Raw genomic sequence first — 20,310 nt, 5'->3', positions numbered from 1 at the left:
GATTCCTACATTAAGTTGCATGACTCGAGTACTAGTACTTGGACTAGATTATATACTATCTATCGAAAATACTAAGCACCCTATGGTTGTGCTAGGGTTTCTTATAGGGGCAACCTAATGTATGGATGATGTAACAGAAGGTGTAGACATGGTGTAGCAAGTTAAATATGCTGGAATAGAATCATTCGCGTGTGAATAGGTGAAGATAAACAGAGAATGACATGGATACACCCTAAAGGGGGGAAGTGGACAAGAGGAGAAGTACAACTATAGGAGAAAATCAACGTATGCTATCATATGTAAATGGGAATGCTTAAACTTCAAATGAGACCCCATAAGGGATGGATGCAATCATACCTGCACTAACGCACCGGATCCCATCAGAACTCCGAAGTTAAGCGTGCTTGGATGAGAGTATACTTGGATGGGTGACCCCTTGGGAAGAAAAAAAGGAAATGGAACACAAGTGTCCGTACCTATTTCCTACGTCTACAAGTAATCCTAACCTTTATAACTCTGATATTGATTGCTCGACGAAAGTATATGTTATGGAAATGGGATAGAGGAACTCTCCATATAGTCGGTATAAGATCCGGAGGAAGGTTTTGGTTCACATTCGAGGACGAATGTTCTAAAGGGGGGAAGGATGTTACACCCTGTACTTTGGAACCTTGGAACGCATCTTAAGCTTCTTAAGTTTCTGGGAAAGCTCTTAAGTTTTTTTTGGAGTCGTCATGTGAGTCGGATAATCTATAACGCTATCAAATAATCCTAAACAAAGAAGAATGAGATGCTTCATAATAGGGAAGATTGGAAATAGGGTAATAAGAATTCGAAAGGAGTTGGAGGTCGAGAAATGAGTCGTAGGACTCGATTGACTCGCGTAAGCTAGCGACTTGGATGTCTTTCATAACTAAGCTACTTGGTACACGTCGAACTTAAAATAAAAGGAGATGATGAACCTACGAAAGGGAGCAAGCAGGTGACAAGCAAGCAGGTGACATACCTAGGTGGGTCCCACGCTACCACATGGCGGATTTGGGTTGGATGCATGGATGAGGTGGCACCCTAGGGGATGCCACGTGTTACCCCTAGGGGCTTCCATGTGTCACCTCCAAAAGTTGGATATATATGCTGAAGTTATGACTAAGGAATTCATTTTTCAGCATCTACACTTAAGGAAAATTGGAGAAAACTTGAGGAAGAGAAGAGAGAGTCACGGCAGCCACAAGAATAAGGTTAGGCCTCCGTTTTTGATCCGTGAATTAATTATTTAAGGTATCCTACGTTTATATAGCGGGGTTTAACAACATAAAATTTATAGTTGGGGTTTCGAGGAACTTCTCGTTTTTGTCAATAAACCCGTTTTTGAATAGGGCTGATGTTAGTAATATTAGTATAACTCCTTATGTAAAGATTTGTTTCGAGTGATTCAAGATGTTTTGGAAATCTATTTCATAGGTCTATAACTTTCATTTATCCTCCAAAATCCATTTTTGCTTTTAGTTTCGCGAAAAAGGTGATGAAGTGTAGAGGAGGTACTGCCCAGATTTTGTTTTGAAAATCCTACACGGACAGCTGTGAGTATTTTGGGCATATATTTTCGTACAAAATTGCTGTAGGGGTAATTCAAAATTTTTTGAGACCTTGATACACATGTATATAACTTTCATTGAGGCCACAAATCTTGTTTCCCTCAATTACCCCTCCGAAACTAAGCGACAATATAAGACAGTGGGCTGCCCAGATTTCGCGTTTTGATAAGCTTTGGCGAGTTTGACCAGTTTAACATAAGGTAAGGCCTTTCCTTTTAAATTGAAGTTTATGGTGTTGTTATATGGTGTATTAAACCCCTTGTATGCTGCTGGAAGTTTAAGAATGTCGTAGAAATGCTCGACGATCGAAATAAACTAAATTGGAATTGCTATAGTTAAATTGTCGTCGAAGGATAGTGTTGTTCGTGTGAGGTACTGCTGCAGTGGTGTGATGTGTTGTTTCAGGGCCTAAATATGTTCTAATGTGGGTTAGGGTGCTGTTGGTTGAATCCACACGACCCCTCGTTGCGTTTAATGAAAGGCGTTGCAAAATAAAGGCTAGACGCCCTATTGTGCTACCGTATTTTTGAATAAGTCGTTTGGAGTTTATGTTTTATATTATTGGTGTGAATTGCTACAGGTTGTTGTTGTTGGTTGGCTGTAGGTATTAGGGACCTAATTGGAAATTCGGATAGGGCACATTATAGGGGAGATGCTGCCCGATTTTCGTTAACTCTTTAACTAACTAAGGAACTAGTCGAGAAGGCGAGCAAGGAGATGAGTTCTATAAATATTCGTGTGTAACCTAAGGTGCTGAAAATACTAAGGTTGTTGATACTTGTATTTCTTCCATGTTACTTAGGTTTAAAGGACGACGAGACAAACAGGATAAGAAGTAACCCGTAACAAGTATGTAAAGCTAACGTTTCTTTCTCTTGGCATGTTTTGGCATACGTATGTAAGGCTTATACTTTCTTTTAGCATTTCTTTGACATAAGTATATAAAGATAATATTCCTTTTCGGCATGGATTTTAAGAAACAAGTATATACCTTTCATATGATTTTAAAGAAGTTCCTATTCGTAAAGCCGCTAGAATTGCCAACTTTTTGACTTCCAAAAGATATTTTGTTATGCCTTGATATGTGTATATGATTCCCCAAAAGTTCTATTTTGATGTAACCCATAGTAACTTTCAAAAAGTACTTGATATGACCCTTGTCTGGATTTTGAGTGATAGTTTATTTTGATTATTCCATCGAGTCTCAAATATGATTTAAATTGCATTGGTTTCTCACTACTCTACTCGTGGATGCCTCAATGCTTCTTTCACCGAGCCCGGGCCAGGTTTTGTTATCGTGCATACTTTTCTGCATTGTTCGTCATGCCCTAACGTGAGAGGGCAGGTACAACCTATACATAGGTTTGATTTGTGGAGTTTTGATGTGCCATGTACACTTATGATATGATATGATCTGATATGACCATCTGATATGATATGATCTGTTACGGAGATATTCCCTACTCTGGAGTTATGATGTGCTGTGGCGCTAGTGACGGGGCGCCGACCGCATTTTGTATTTGTTCACCGAGTCCCATAATGGGACCGGATATGGCATATGTTTTTCTGCATACATTATCTGTGGTTAGGAAAAACATTTTGATATTTCGAATATTTTGCTCATTTTTGCACCTTCTGTTCTGGTAACGGCTTTATTTATTACAGTCTATGCTTTGTATACTCTATACATATATCGTACTGACCCCCTTTCTTCGGGGGGGCTGCGTTACATGCCCGTAGGTACAAACGCCCGGTTTGCTGATCCGCTCGCCTAGGACATCCATCCTGTTGGTTGGTAGTGCTCCCTTATCCAGAACCCTATTTTGGTACTAACTTTTTTGTTGTACATTTGTACATATTGGTTAAGGGTACGGCGGGGGCCCTGTCCCATCATATGATTATGCTATCATTCTATAGAGGTCTGTAGACTTGTGTTGTGGGTTTTGTATATGTGTTTTGGGCCTGCGTTCAGTGATGGTCTTAACGGCCTTCGTGTGCTACATCTATTTTCGTGCGCTCTCTAGCGATCTATTTTGATTTCCTAATTTGTTTGTTCTGCTAACATACTCAGTGGGGCTAAGGGTACGTATGGGTGCCCAAATAGGGCACCAGTCGTGGCCTACGGAGTTGGTTCATGACAGAAATGATGCAGGTCTGAATGGACGTCAGTACATGGAATGTACGAGTATGTAATATGGCAGAATGAAACATACCTCAAGGAAGAATAATGTTGGTTCAAATATCTCAAATCAAAAAGATAAGAGAAACTCAATCAAATGTCGTGTGAGTCTAATGTGATTATGTGATATGTGATTTGCATAATTTGATTGATTGGAGTCTTATGAGCATTTTGAAAATAAATAATCTCTTGAGAAGGAGTTTTAAATAAATGATTGGGAGCATTTTTGCATAAACTATTTATACGCTATTTTGAGTTTTAAAGAATGATTATTTTCATCTATGATTTAAAAAGAGTTTAAGCATTAGTTGAGTTTGAGAAGTCTTTTAATTATTTTTGAACATGAGTATTTTGAGTATAAATGAGTTGAGCATTTTTACTTTAAAATGTCGATTTTTGAGATTGAGTTGAGATTGTATAAATTTTAAAGAAAAGAGTTTGATGATTTGAGATGAGTCGATTTGAAAGAAGGTTCAATGAGGCCAGATTTGATTGAGTTTGAAAAGAGTCCAGTGAGACTAAATGAGTATTTTGAATATTTTACTCACTTAATAGCTATGCGCGTATTGAGTCTTGGGAGGAGTATTGAGCATCGAATTGGGTAAGAGTACAGTCCATACTCGAATCCCATAAACTACACCGCCAACGTAGGAAGGGATTGTACCGTGTCGGATGTTTCCCTATTTTCATTATCCTGAAATGATAGGACTTGATTGATTGATGGATCCATGATTTGGTTGAGTCGTTCATACCTTGGCAAGTATGAATGGATAGAGCAACGGCATGACTCGTTGTGCATCACCTATATATATATAGGTGGTGGGATTGTTGTCGGTTAGCGAAAGTCCCAAATTAAGTGGATTGTGCATGATATGATTGGTTTGATTGATATTGTTTGATGATTGAGTTGGATTGTATAACATTTCTAAGTTCAAATTTGCATATTTATTGAGTTGAGTCCTTTGACTTGATTGTTGAGTTTTTGTTGATTTGATTGTATACGATTGAATTGGATTGGATGATATATGATTGGATTGTGTATGATTGGATTGGAGTAGGTAATATGTGGTGGATTGGATTAAATGATATGTGATCGGATAGTGTACGATGGGATTGGGTTGAATAGAGTGGTATGTGATTGGATGGAATTGAATTGTAAATGATTTGATTGAACTGTATTATACATGATTGGAATGGGTTGTATTGTATATGATTGGTCTTTGTCTAAAACTGTATCCTTACTTTAGACTTATGACACTTCGATTTAGTCCCTCCTATCTTTCTGATTTTGAGATATTTGAACCGATGTTATTCTGCCTTGAGGTATGTTTCATTCTGCCATATTACATACTCGTACATTCCATGTGCTGACGTCCATTTGGACCTGCATCATTTCATGATGCAGAGACAGGTTTAAGAGATCGTCAATAGGAGCACCATTGAGGATCTATACACACTCAGCGTATTGGTGAGTCCTTCTCTACATCCGGAGGACACCATTTATGTCATTCTTGTGTCGAGTTAGCCCTTTTCATTTTGATTTAAGGTAGCCATGAACATGTCATTGGCACCAATTAGATAGTAGTGATAGAGGCTTCATAGACTAGATAGTGATCGGTCGATTGAGTATTTTCTTTCCTTGAATTATTCTTGTCAAACTATTTTAATGACAAAGATTGGAGTTTGATTTATTGGACCATGGCCTTTCTTTCTTGAGTTAGATTATTGATTTGGTATTTGTCCACCAAATATTCTCTTTATTTTAAGTCTTCTACTGATTGAACGAATGAACGGATGTGTGATCAGGCTATGTGGTTCGCTTGGGAGCCAGAAATAGTTCCTGAGTGTCGGTCACGTCTAGGGTACCCTTTCGGGGCGTGACAATCATAAGTCTAAAGTAAGAATACATTTTTAGACAAAGACCATTCATATACCATGCAATCCAATCCAATCATTTACAATATAGTTCAATCAAATCATTTACAATTCGATCCCATCCAATCATGTACAATCCGATCCAATCCAATCATATATCATCCGATTCAATCCAATCATATACAATCGGTTCAATCTGATCATATACAATCCAATCCAATCCAATCATATACAATCCGATCCAATCTAATCCAATCGCGTATCCAATCCAATCACGTATCCAATCTAATCCAATCATATACCATCAACTCTAATTCAATCACATATCATCTAATCCAATCCAATCACATATCCTACCCAATCAAATCACAAACCCAATCTAATCCAATCCAATCATATGCAATCAACTCAATTCAATAGATATGCAAATTAAAATTATGCAATGTTTTACAATTCAACTCAATCATCTACAATCACAATCAAACCAATCATATCAAGCACAATCCATTCAATTGGGAGTTTTTCTAACCGATAACTATCACCATATGAGCGAGTGATAGTACAACAAGCCGACGTTGTTGCCACGTCCATTCATACCTTGCTAGGGTATGAACGAATCATCCAATCATGGATCCATCAATCAATCAAGTCCTATCATTTTTGGATAGTAATTTAGGAAACGTCCAACTTTAACGGTCCAATCCTCTCCTACGTTTGGCGACGTAGTTTATTGGTTCGAGTATGGACTATACTATTACCCAATTTGGTGCTCGATACTCCTCCCAAGATTCAATATGCTCATATCTATTAAGTGAGTAAAATACTCAAAATACTCATTTAGTCTCATTGGACTCTTTCAAAACACAATCAAACCTGGCCTTATTGGACCTTCTTTCAAATCAACTCATCTCAAGCGATCAAACTCTTCTTTTAAAAATTTGATACCATCTCAACTCAATGAATGCAGAAAAATATTAGATGTCTTTAAAACAAAATTTCAACACCTCAACTCAAACTCAAAATAGGCATTTTTATGTAAAAATGCTCAACTCGTATATATTCAAAATACTAATGTTCAAAATAATTAAAAGACTTCCCAATCTCAACTCATGCTTAAACTCTTTTAAATCAAAGATGAAAATAATCATTCCTTAAACTCCTTTAAATAGTTAATGCAAAATGTTCACAAATCATTTATTTAAAACTCCTTCTCAAACAATCATTTATACTCTTATGACTCCAATCAAATCAAGTTATGCAAATCACACATCATGTAGACACATTAGACTCTCATCCATTTCATCTCAAAACATCATCATCAACATAACCTCTTCATTAATCATTTCTCCTTAGTTAAATAAACATCATTCACCTCATTCATCAAACATCATCATTCACATCATCATCAAATATCATCATCACATCATCGTCAAATATCTACTCCAAAATCCTTATTTAATTCTATGTTCAATTTATAGAGACAAAAGGACATTCTAGCTCTACCAAGGTTTCTTTCCTTTTTATGCCTTTTATATTCATAACTACCCCAATTCATTCTTTTCATTCCAACCAATACATACATACAAAACCATCAATCTCAACCTCAAGACAATTATGACAAAACAAATCTCATCTTGGGTTCATGTGAATGAATACATGAATTCATACTCTCAACAAAACTCAACTCAAGAACACCATCAATACATATTAATTTATATACAAAAATCCATTGTAGTCAATATGTAACTACGGTTTGTGAAATAATTATGAAAGATAATTATTCAAGAATTTAAGTCATGAAAATCACCAATCAATTACTAGTATATAAAAATATTCTAAAGTTTAGGAAGGTTTCAAGAAAACCTTCATAGAAGGTTCAAGCTTTTTACCATTTTCATCCAACACATCTATGGGCCATATGGGAGAACTCAATCCATATTTTAGGTTAGCCTTACATACCTGGAAATCAAGAACATCCCACCGAAAACCAAAGACATAACTTGAAGATCTTGAATCCTTGAGCTTTTGAGAGGATTTCTTGTTGGAGATGTTTGGAAGAGAAGAGGGAATGAAGATTAGGGTTTTTAGGAGGTGAGAAGGCTGAAAACAATGATCCCAAACCGTCCTATGTTAGTGTATATAAGTTTAGGAAAAATATCCAACTTGCCCCTCTTCAAAATCTGGAAAACTGGGCAAAAATCCTGCTGGCGCTATAGTGGCACGTCGCGCCACTGCAGCGCCAGGCCAAAATGGGCTTAAAACCCTGCAAACCTAATTGTGGCGCGCCAAGGACCAAACTACTGAGGCTGTTTTTTGGCGCTATAGTGGTGCGTTGTGCCACTAGAGCGCCAGGCCTGAAATTCCTGCAGTGGTCGCCCAGGCCTGAAATTCCTACAGTACTAGTCTGTAGTAAAATGGTCATAACTTTTGACTCCAAACTCCAAAAATTGCAATCTTGGTGGCATTGGAAAGAAGACTCAAAGACCTTTAATTTGGTAGGTTGTGGGACACTTTGTTATATTATAGTAGATATGGTCGTTGGAAGTTGACCCTTATACGAACTCATTTGGAAACTTAGCCGAGACTAATTCTTTGGACTCGACTTGGTGTTAGAGACCTCTTATGATCCTAAAACACATCTAATACACTTAAAATACTTAGGAATTAATCCTAACTCATATATAAAATTACAAGTTCTTCGATTCGAGTCTACACACACGTGAAGAAATATTCGAGTCTTTACGAAACAATTTCTGGGGTGTTACATGTTTGGACCTCAAAAACTTTTTGGAGAATAATTACTAGGTCCAACAATATGTGGTTGCTTACTAGTCTTAATATAGAACTAACTGAATTATTGGACTGAAGCACGGATTGGAGAACCAATTTGATGGCCAACTATTTTTTTATGTGTCACCATAGTCCAATTTTTGTTATTTTTATGGATATTCTTTTCCCCAATTGACCTAGTTGTAACCCCATTGTTTCCACTAATTAGCCTGCTGCCCAGAATCCCTAGTTGGATTCTCGTTGCTGCCATAGAGAGCTTATCTATCTGAGTACAATAACATGAAGCATATCCCATAGATGTTAACAATACATAAAGTATTATGCTAAATTGAGATGCAATAATAATTAAGTCTCACAAATATTCGATCCCATATATAAGATATAATCAGTCAACCAAAAGGTTATGTAATGGTAGGATGAGTGGGTTTGATACTAAACAAAACAATAATCTCAAGTCAAAAATTACCGAAATTCTATTATCTAATACTGACCATTAGTTCCAAATGAAAACAAACCAACAATCTCAGTCATACCAAATAAAATAGTCTTCAAAAATGTGAAAGATGTCAATTTTCACTTGAGAAAAATTATCAAGAGAGCGCTTATGAGAGTTGTCACTGATTGTCTTTAATGAGAGAGTGTTTTGATAACACTTTTGAATAAAAAAGATTGATAATAAAGTGAAAATATTTTCTAGCGAAAGTAAAATAAAATTAGATATTTCATTATCCTTTTGATATAAAATTAAAATTAAGATAGTTGCAGAAAAATAACGTCACATAAAAGTGTTTGATAAGAAAAACTTTCCAAGCAAAGTATTTTCTAGTAACCAAGTACGAGAAAATAACTTTATACTATATTTTGTTTTGTTGTATAACTTTTTCCATACCATACACATACAAACGGTACATAATTTACCACTTAATGTTTTTTTAAAATCCAATTGAATTTAATTCAATAATATTTTTTTAAAAAAAAAGATGTACCTGAAGATGGCTTGGAATTTGCATCCTAGTAAGACCAGGAACATTCATCACCTCTAGAATCTCCTTCGGGTTGCATCCTACATATCAAGCCGAGGTACATGTAAATACAACAATTACTATACCTTAATTCCAAACAAGTTGACGTTAGCTATGAGTATGAATTCTCATTGCTTATATCGTTCCATATAAATGAATTGTAAAGAAATTTAATTAATAGTGAAGTAAACTTACTTCCTTCTCCAAGTTATTGTACAGCTTCCATGAATTTGGCATGGAGATCATCAATCCATTCTATGTAGTTCTTTTGCCTAACAATCTTATGAATATCACTACTTTGGCTTTCTCCTTCATTAATCTCTTTCATGCTTTTTCTACCTCTTTTCCTGCTCAACTTACATTTCTCATTTAATAGAACATCGTTTTCAACCTCATTAATACAGTTGTCTTGTTCCTCAGTATTACACACATTTTTCTTCTCTCTAAGTTGTTCTTCATTTTCTCCAAAAATGCTATTTTTACCAATATCATCAACATTCATCTGATCTCTATTTTTTTATGATCTTTCTCTCGCTTTCTCGTTTTGTATTTTTTTTCCTCAATACAAATTACCACAAGTATTTCACAATTTCCTTGTCAAATGGTTTCTTAAGGCAAATATAAGCTCCTTTAGCCAAAGCTTTCTTTATTATATCTTCATTGTGTTCATCACATACCGCTGCATAATTATTTCGAGAAGCTATCAATTAGAAATGAATTATGTTATACATTATGTGAATAGTTAATTTCACACACATATTCGCTGAGCTTTATTCATTATAATAGTAAGATTACAAAACAACCAGTTATCATACATTTTTAAAAAAGGAACTAGCGACTGATAATTTATATTGTCATACAACAAAATTCATTGCTAATGTTATTTAACGATGGATTACAGTAAATTCATTTTTCTACAAACTATTTAACAAAATTTTAAAGGTAAATTTTATAACTAATCTTTTATAGTGTATTAATTAAAATAACTTACTTCAGCCACAATGGACGTTCATAAGTGTATTAATTAAAATAACTTACTTCAGCCAAGGCTTGAGCTTAGAGGTGAAAAGAAAGCATGTTCGATGAATGGACATTGACTATCATCACATCAATTTTTTGCTCTGCTTTGGAGAATATTGACATTGCTGCTGAAGCCGTATCAACCATCACAACTATATCAATGCTCTTTGAATGTTAGTGAAGAAAATTTTACACAAAATTATCATGCAGATCTGTTTATTTCTTATATACAAATTCAATTGTAAATTTTCAAGTTATATTGGTACACCTTAGTTTATGCAGTTGCATATAATAATCAACTTATATTATAACTGATATGTGCAATCTTAGACAAGTTCGCATAATATTATATACAATATTATTTAAGATAAATAATTGAATTGTAGAATTGGGAAGATCGTATAGGAATATATTGTTAAAGATCTATTCCATTTTATTCAAATATATGACTTATTGAAAACAAACATTCAATAAACACTACTATCAACACCCATAGATAATAGAATTAAAAGTTTTGAAATAATATTGTTTCATGAATATGCAACTAATAAGTTTAGAAGATTTAGAATGAAGGAAAGGATTTATCAATAAATTTTAATAGTCTCATATGACTTATACATTATCTTGGCAATGATATTTTATGTCTAGACATCCATAAAATAACTAATCCAACTGAATATGAAGATATTAATAGAAAGTTATATGAAACCCCGTGTTACTACATGTCTCATACGTGGCACATTCAAAAGAAGGTGTTATGATATAGGATGAATTGATGAGATACAAGGCAATGTTAATGTGATGATGGAGGTTTGGAGATAACCCCTGGAGTCAAAAGATTTCAAGTTGAGCAGGACCAAAAATGAGTGGTTGGAGTGCAAGTTCAATGGTGTTACCATGAAACAGACGTGGACATGATGCTTGATACTTAGGTCATTTTCAAGAGAGGAAATTTCAAGTACTCTAGTGTCAGTAATCCAAGGTAATGGTGAGATTAGGGGATGTCATGCATTGCATTGGGATGAAATGGATGGAATGGAGTCTTACATTGAGTATTATATTCAATATGATAAGAATATACTGCCAATAATTTAAGGTAAGTTTTAGACCGGTGGTTAGATCAATAATGTTATATGGGGAGAGTATTGGTTAGTCAAGAACACCCATGTTCAGAAGATGAGAGTAGCAGAGATGAAAATGTTGAAATGGATGTGTAGGCATACCAGGGAAGTTAAGATTAGGAATGAAGATATTAGGACCAAGGTGAGAGTGTCTCCCATGGATTATAAGATGCGGAAAGTGAGGTTAAGATGGTTTAGACATGGGAAGAGTAGATGTGTGGATGCCCAGGTAAGGAGGTGTAAGAGGTTATCCGTAGAGGGCTTGAGGAGGGGTAGATGTAAGCCTAAGAGTATTGGGGTGACGTGATTTGGCAAGACATGCCACAACTTTAGCTCATCAGGGATATGACCCTTGATAGAAAGTTGTGGAGGTCGAGGATTAGGATAGTCGAGTGCTTTCCTTTCCCTTTCCCGGGGTACTAGTACTAGAGCTTTTGGGTTATAAGTTAAAAGTCATATGTTAGGATTTCTAACTTGTGACTCTTAGCTTATTTTTATCATTTTAGTTTAAAATCAAGTTCTTATAACGACTTCTTTAATTTACCCAAACATTAAAAGAGTGCTTAAATGCTTTTTTGGCTTAAAAAGCACTAAAATAAGCCAATCCAAATATGCTCTTATTAATATGGTATTTTCATTTTTTATATTTCTATCTCTATCAGTTGGTTCTTTAGCCTCGATTATTGTATTTTTTTGTTTTTGTTTCTTCTTGTTGCACTATCATTTGTTTCATCCATTTTTTGCCGAGGGTCTATCGAAAACAAACTCTCTACCTTTTAAAGGTAGGGTTAAAGGTCTACATACATACTATCCTCCCTTGACCCCACTTGTGGGATTACATTAGATTTGTTATATATCTAAAATGAAACCTAACTTATTATTTTGGCAATAATTTTGGGTTTTAGAAGTCATAAAAGCATCTAAAGGAAAAAGAACTTCCTTTTGTCTATCAGATTTTTCTATGTGTGTTCTTTATCATGCTGTCAAATTAAAGTTTAATCCCTACTACTAATAGTCACTTTTGTATTACTACAAAATTACTTGGTTTATGCATGTGTATAACATGGCTCTTGCAAAAGTAGCTAGCAAAGAAATTCAAGTCAAAATGATTTAACACACCTTAAGCATGGAACAACAATGAATACTAACAAAGTACTTGGAAAACCCAACAAAAAACAAATGTGGGAAACTCATAAAACACACCTAAACTATACTAAAATTGTCATTTATATACCTTTTCTGTACAATAAATAGTTGAAGAAAATCACTGGTTTTAAAAATTAGGGTAAGGGGAAAAGGGGAAGTGGGGATTATAAGTAGGAATTGAACCCCCACCAACAAGGTGATAACAAACTAATCTACTAAGATTTTCCAAAATATCATCATTTTAAGATAGTCTTCGGGTAATATATTTATGGCATTTACTTATTCTTCCCAAATATTTGAAATTCAAAGGGATCCAAAGAGACCGTGTCTACATCAACAGGGTCCCAAGTACCCGGATCGATCAAAAGTTCAATTATATCCCGACAAAGGAATGTGAACTCTTTCTCTTGTTACATGAATCCAATTTTCATTTCATCCAGAAATTGTCTATTGCCTTCAGAAATTAAAATAGAGAAATTAATTGAATGACCATTAAGGTTGAGGCCCAAAAAATATTTGGCAAGTAGCCATTAAACTAGATTTATTTATTTTTCTTTCAAATTAAGAAAATTAAAATATTTTAAAATTCAAGGTTTTAAAGGAAAAGGTGAAGCTGGTGATTTGCAGCTGAAACTTGAAGATAAGTTGAATGAAGCTAATGAGAAGTTAGCCATGGCTCTTGAAAGAAATGCTCAACTTGAAGGAGATCTTATTAAGGCAAAAAAGAGCTGAGAAAGTCTTTGAAAATGACTACTTCATCAAAGATGCTTGAAAATATGACAAACCAGGAGCAAAATGGTGGAAGAGGATTAGGATGCCTGAACATCAGTCCTCCTTACAACCATTAAAGCAAGTATGTCTCTGTATATGATAATCTCCTATGTCTCCATTGTGGTAGAAATGGTCATCTAAAGAATGAGTATTTTGCCTGGAAGAGATCTCAAGAAAAAATTTCAAACTACTTTAACCAAAAGGCGAAATAGAGCAAGGGAACTTGTTCTAACTCTGGACATAAGAAGGGATATTTGGCCATATTGGACCAAAAATTCTTTGATTATGCCATTATCTGATGACTGGGGACTCCGATTAAACTGGGTTCCTAAGTCTAACAATTAACTTGTGTTGCAAGGAAGTAAGGAAATGTAACCCAGTACTTGATATGTCGAAAATGTGAACAAGTACATGTTTATGGGAAGTAAAGACTTCATCTCACTTAAGGCACTTTAAGGAGAAGGTGTTTCATTCTCTTACAACTCTACTTGACTATGATCAGGATGCAGGTATCTCTAACCATTGCATTGCCTTATTTATGAAAAAGTCAATTTAGTACCTGTGCAGGTATACACTTGTATGAAGTAAGCTTGAATAAAAGGAGAACTGGAAGATAGGAAAATTCGTTCTTAAAACTTTGGAGAGGGACCTGGTCCTGCTTGAAGGTTAGTATTCCTTACATTTCTTATTAACTAATTGTGTGAACCGTTGTGATTGCCACGTGTACTTCTGACCATTGTCCCATCAGTTAAAACTCAAATGTCATTACTCTTTCGAAGAGACCTGATACACCCTTTTCTTTCCTTTTATATTTTTCCTCTCTTCAAATCAAACCCTAACATGTCCAAAAAATTCATCCCTCTCTCAACAAAATTCCATTCCTCTTTCTTTGTTTTTGCTTCTAAGATGTCTAATCCAAGTTCAACTACTCAAGATATGCTCAAAGTCCTTCAAGATATTGATCCTACTGCATTTCTTAAAATTTTAGACATTCCATAGTCTCATGCTCTCCCTTCAAACCCTCTTGCAAGTGAAGTGTCACGACCCAAAATAGGCCATGAGTGGCACCCACACTTAACCTCCTAGGTGGGAGAACCAATGATACAAACCCCAACTAATAAATATAACAATAACGCGGAAGCTCAAATAAAAACGTTTTCCCCAAAACCTGAAAGTCATCACATGAAGGACATCTAAATTCTAAAACTAAGTTTCGAATTATCAAACACCAAATAAATAAATAACATAACGTATCCGAAAACTAAGGACATCATGCCATGACAAGAGATTCTATCGCCAGCTAGAAGGATAGCTCACCCTGAAATCTTATGAAGTGGAGACTGACTAGAGCTGAGGTCGAGTCGAAGTCGGTGGAACACTCGCTGTACCCCACAAAATAAAATAAGAAAAGATACAAGTAAGGGTCAGTACAGGACAACATGTACTGAGTAGGTATCATCGGCCGACTCAAAATAGGAATCAATATGCAATAAGTAATAGCGGGAAATCAACTGTAAAACTTAACAGGTGGAAACCAACAAGATCAAGATCAACTGACAACACAATGAACAATTTCATAACTAATCAACAATATTAAGATCACACATGAGGACTCAAGCCTCCATATCACACCCTTTTGGAAAATGAGTTATTGGAGATTGGGTAGTATTAATTCATTTTAATTTTTTTTCCTTTAATATTACCGTGCTGGAATGTGACACCCGATTCAAATATACCGTGTCGGAGCGTGACACCCGATCCAAATATACTGTGTTGGAATGTGACACCCGATCCAAATATACTGTGTTGAACGTGACACCCGATCCAAATATACCGTGTCGGAACGTGACACCCGATCCAAATATAATTAATTTATCATTCTTCATGATTACATTCCACTTCATTAACAATATTTCATCAAGCCTTCTTTATTCAAGGCACCATTTTTTTATAGGGCAAATTCAAGATTATAGATTTTATGGCCTCGGGATTTCAGATCAATCACAACAACATATCAACCATCCAAATCACAACAATTAAATGCGTAGTAAACTTCACATATTACTCAATGAATATCAATCACTATTAAGAGTCTATCTATGATATAGAATAAAAAAACCATAACCTACCTCAACCGAAGAACCGAAGTAAAGAAGGCTAATCCACTAATGTCCTTCCTTTCTTCCACGCCTCCGGACGTTTCCAATCTATAAAGTATGCATAATTCGTAAGTAACGAGTACGTAGACACCCGTATTACTATACTTCTAGTCTAAATTCCAAAAATCCTAGAGCACAAATCTAGAATCACGTTCCTAATGTTGATGCCATTAATTTGTCAAGTCTCATATTTCTTAATTTCAAGCTTAGGGTTAAACCTCAATTAAATTGAATAATCACTTTAAAACTTAAGCCTTTCGTAATGCTTTCGAACGATCAAAATCTGTTCAAATACATAATCTTCATAAGAATACGAATTCAATGACACCCATATTGCTATATTTATTTTCGAATCAAAAATTGGGTCAAAAAGTCATCCCGAGTCATTGAAGTCAAATCTGAAATTTTCTTTCCGATTATGTTCGCTCATGATAAAATAAACTCACATGTCAAATTTCAGCTAAAATGGATCGTTATTCGACCCCCAAATCAAGATTTTATGTGAAGAACCCTAGGGTCATACTTTCTTATTTCAGCGTTATTTCTCCACCAATATACCCTAAAAATATGTTCATAATCACATAAAAATTTAATGGAAAGGATGAGAATAATTACCTTGACGCTTTGGAATGAAAATTTCTATTTTTCTCTTCTCCTTTATTTTTCTTTTCCCCTTTCTTTTCTTTCTTCCTCCGTATTTTTTTTCTTCTTCTAGTTTTTGCGTTTTCTCGTTTTCTCGTTACATCTGATGGCTTAATGCCATCAGATTTTATATATATAATATTTTATTTATTTATTTATTCTTCTTTTTCTTTTCTGAATCAAAATTAATAAACCCTATCCTTTTCCTTTAATAATTGATATAGAATGTTAAGTAAAATACCAACTTAGCCCACTAATTAAATTAGTTATTTAAATTTACCCCTCAACTAAATAAATATGGTTATCGAATAGTCTAACGTACTCATAAAAATATACGGAATGCGTCTTTTATGAACTAAAAAGCTCTATTTCTCAAAACGACATAATGGGTCGTTACAATAAATACCAATTTACCCACCGTTCGTCCTCGAACGGTCAAAAAAGAGCGAGGATTGAAAAGGGTACCTGACTCGACGAATATATGTGGATATCTTCAATGCATATCTGCCTCAGTCTCCCAAGTTGACTCCTCAACCGGACGATTCTTCTATTGAACCTTCATAGACGCAATCTCTTTTGACCTCAACTTATGGACCTCTCTATCAAGAATAGCTACAGGCTTCTCCTCGTTAGATAATTTCTCATCAAGCAAGACTGTATTCCAGAGAATAATATAGTTTCCATCACCATGATATTTCTATAGCATAGACACATGAAACACTGGGTGCACCCCAGACAAAACTGGAGGTAAAGCCAATTCATAGGCCACCTCTCCAATATGCTTAAGAACTTTAAACGGCCCAATATACCTCAGACTAAGCTTACCTCGATTACCAAATCTCACCACACCCTTCATGGGTGAACCTTCAACAACACTTGCTATCCCTCCATAAACTCCATATCCCTGACCTTTCGGTCTGCATACTCTTTCTGCCTGCTCTGAGCTGCTAGAAGTTTCTCCTAAATGAATTTCACCTTCTCTAATGATTCCCTCAAAAGATCAGTTCCCCAAGGTCTCACTTTAAACGCATCAAACCAACCAATATGAGACCTACATATCCTCCCATACAATGCCTCAAATGGAGCCATATCAATACTCGAGTGATAGCTATTATTATACGAAAACTCTGCCAAGGGTAGGAACTGATCCCAATGACCACCAAAATCTATTACGCACGCACGAAGCATATCCTCCAACACTTGAATTGTCCTCTCAGACTATCCATTGGTCTGAGGGTGAAATGTAGTACTAAGATCTAATCTAGTACCTAACTCAGCATGCAAGGTCCTCCAAAAGTTAGACGTAAATTGTGTACCTCTATCTGATATGATAGAAACCGAAACTCCATGTAATCGAACAACATCATGGATATAGAGTTTGGCTAACTTCTCAGCATCATAAGTGACCTTGACTGGAATGAAGTGAGCAGACTTAGTTAACCTATCAACAATCACCCATATCGAATCAAACTTACCCAAGGTCTTTGGAAGACCGACCACAAAATCCATTGCAATCCTTTCCCACTTCCATTCAGGAATGGGCATTCTTTGAAGTGTCCCTCCAGGCCTTTGGTGCTCATATTTTACCTACTGACAATTTAGACAATGGGCAACAAAATCAACAATGTCACGCTTCATTCTGCTCCACCAATAATGTTGTCTCAGATTGCGATACATCTTGGTTGCACCAGGATGTATAGAGTACCTCAAACTGTGAGCCTCTGCAAGAATAGTCTGAATCACATTATCAATACGGGGCATATATACCCACCCCTTAATCCTCAAGATGCCTTCCTCATTGATCATAGCCTCTTTGGCCTCTCCCTGCAAGACCATATCACGAACCTGGCTCAGCTTCTCATCATCAAACTGTTTTTCTTTAATCTTGTCGAGGAAAGAAGATCTTGCCTCCACATAGGCCAAGAATCCTCCTTTCTTGGTTACTTCCAGCCTCATAAAGTCATTAGCCAGAGTTTGAACCTTTCTAGCCAATGGACGTCTGGAAACCTACAAATAAGCTAAACTTCCCATGCTTCCTGCTTTTCTTCTCAAGGCATCGGCCACTATATTAGCTTTTCCTGGGTGATAAAGAATAGTGATATCATAGTCCTTTAGCAATTCCATCCATCTCCTCTGTCTCAAATTCAAGTCTTTTTGAGTGAACACATATTGTAAGCTGCGATGATCTGTATACACTTCACATTTTACCCCATATAGATAATGTCTCCACTGCTTCAATGCAAATACAACCGCAGCTAATTCCAAATCATGAGTGGGGTAATTACGTTCATGCACCTTCAATTGTCTTGAAGCATAGGCAATTACATTTTTCTCTTGCATTAGCACTGCGCCTAAACCAGAATATGATGCATCACAATAAACAATAAAATTCTTACCTTCAACTAGCAGGGCAAGAATTGGTGCAGTAGTCAATAAGGTCATGAGTTTTAGAAAGCTCTCTCCACACTCGTCCAACCACACAAATGGAACTTTCTGTTTGGTCAGCTGGGAAGTAATGGAAGCAAATCCCTTGATGAACCGGCGGTAGTAGCTAGCCAAACCAATAAAGCTCCTTACCTCTGAGATATTAGTGGGTCTTGCCCAACTCTTCACTGCTTCAATCTTCTGGGGATCCACCATCACTCCCTCCTTAGAAACCACGTGCCCTAAGAAAGACACTGAATCAAGCCAGAACTCACACTTGGAGAATTTGGCATATAGCCTTTTCTCCCTTAACAATCCCAGAACAATTCTCAGGTGCTCTTCATGTTCTTTTCTGCTCTTTGAGAAGATCAATACATCATCAATAAAAACAATAACAAAGAGATCCAAATATGGCTTAAAGATTCTATTCACCAGACTCATGAAAGCAGCAGGCGCATTTGTAAGCCCAAAAAACATTACCAAGAATTCATAGTGTCCATACCTAGTTCGAAAAGTAGTCTTCGGTATATCTGTTGCTCGTATTTTCAGCTGATGGTAATCAGACCTCAAATTATTTTTTGAGAAAATACAAGCACCCTCCAACTGATCGAATAAGTCATCAATGCGAGGAAGGGGATACCTATTTTTAATAGTCACCTTGTTCAGCTGTCTGTAGTCTATGCACATACGAAGGCTACCATCCTTTTTCTTCACAAATAAAACTGGAGCACCCCAAGGAGAGGCACTCAGTCTAATAAAACCTTTACCCAATAACTTCTGAAGTTAGGCCTTCAACTCCCTCAACTCAGCTGGGGCCATTCTATAAGGTGGAATAGAAATAGGGCGAGTGTCGGGCTCCAAGTCGATACAAAAGTCTATATCCTTATTAGGTGGCATACCAGGTAAGTCTATGGGGAAAACATCCATAAACTCATACACTATCGAAATAGACTCAATCGATGGCACTTCGAAACTATCATCCCTGAGATATGCTAGAAAGGATAAACAACCCTTACTCACCAACCTCTTAGCATAAAGAAAAGAGATAATCCGAACTGGAGTGGGAAGATAGTCACCCTCCCACACCAATTGATCCATCCCAGGCTTGGCTAATGTCACAGTCTTAGAATTGCAATCTAAGATAGAAAAATTTGGAGAGAGTCAAGTCATACCCAAGATTACATCAAAGTCAACCATCTTCAGAATAATCAAATCTACATAAGTTCTGCTCCCCACAAAAGTCACAAGGCAAGACCTATACACTTTCTCAATTAGCACAGACTTACCAACAGTAGTAGAAACACGAATAGGTATGTTAAGTAAGTCATAATGTAAATCGAGTCCATCAGCAAATGCGGAAGATACATAAAAAATGTGGATCCAGGATCAAACAATACGAAAGCTAAGCGATCGTAAAACAGAAGAGTACCTGTGATAACATCGAATGTCTCTACCTCTGACGTCCCAGGGAAAGCATAACAATAAGCTTTGTAGCGAAGCTATCTGGCTTTACCCCCTCCACCTCTATCACAAAATCAACTAGTTCCAAAGGTCTAACCCAATTTT

The 20,310-nt window shown here is 36.1% G+C and overlaps 1 pseudogene; it reads left to right on the top strand.

The window, feature by feature from the left end:
- The first annotated feature begins 343 nt into the window (after positions 1-343).
- LOC129883829 (5S ribosomal RNA) lies at positions 344-464 on the top strand (annotated as a pseudogene).
- Positions 465-20,310: the final 19,846 nt, after the last annotated feature.

The sequence above is a fragment of the Solanum dulcamara genome, chromosome 3, assembly GCF_947179165.1.
Source record: "Solanum dulcamara chromosome 3, daSolDulc1.2, whole genome shotgun sequence".
Classification (NCBI taxonomy): Eukaryota; Viridiplantae; Streptophyta; class Magnoliopsida; order Solanales; family Solanaceae; genus Solanum; species Solanum dulcamara.
The sequence above is the reverse complement of the archived record's forward strand: the minus strand, read 5'-3'. Positions and strand labels throughout refer to the sequence as shown.